Here is a 298-nt window from a genome sequence, read left to right on the forward strand (position 1 = left end):
GGGCTGCAGCAGCGGACCGTGGCTCTTCCTTCTGCACCCATGTGGGCTTCCCAAATCCTCAAGGGAGAGTCCAGCTCAGCTCCTCCAATACTCCTGGTGTGAAAGGGCCAGCAGTTAATGGAAAAAAAACCCAAGGAAGAAAAAGGCAGGGAGCAGAAGAGCAGGTGTAGTGGTTTGGTCCAAAATACTCATTACTGTTTATCTTCTGTGAGATAAGAATTGGGAGAAATGCAAAGCAGGCACCAAACTTGAAAGAATATAAAGAAGTTTATTAACAGACCTAAAAGAAGGGAAAGAA

General features: G+C 45.6%; 1 protein-coding gene across 1 annotated transcript in view; it reads left to right on the forward strand.

Moving 5' to 3' along the window:
• KLF9 (Kruppel like factor 9) overlaps positions 1 to 298 on the forward strand; it is a 29,058-nt gene that overhangs the window by 759 nt on the left and 28,001 nt on the right. The window lies entirely within an intron of this gene.

The sequence above is a fragment of the Corvus brachyrhynchos genome, unplaced genomic scaffold (assembly GCF_000691975.1).
Source record: "Corvus brachyrhynchos isolate BGI_N302 unplaced genomic scaffold, ASM69197v1 scaffold1496, whole genome shotgun sequence".
NCBI classification, from domain to species: Eukaryota; Metazoa; Chordata; class Aves; order Passeriformes; family Corvidae; genus Corvus; species Corvus brachyrhynchos.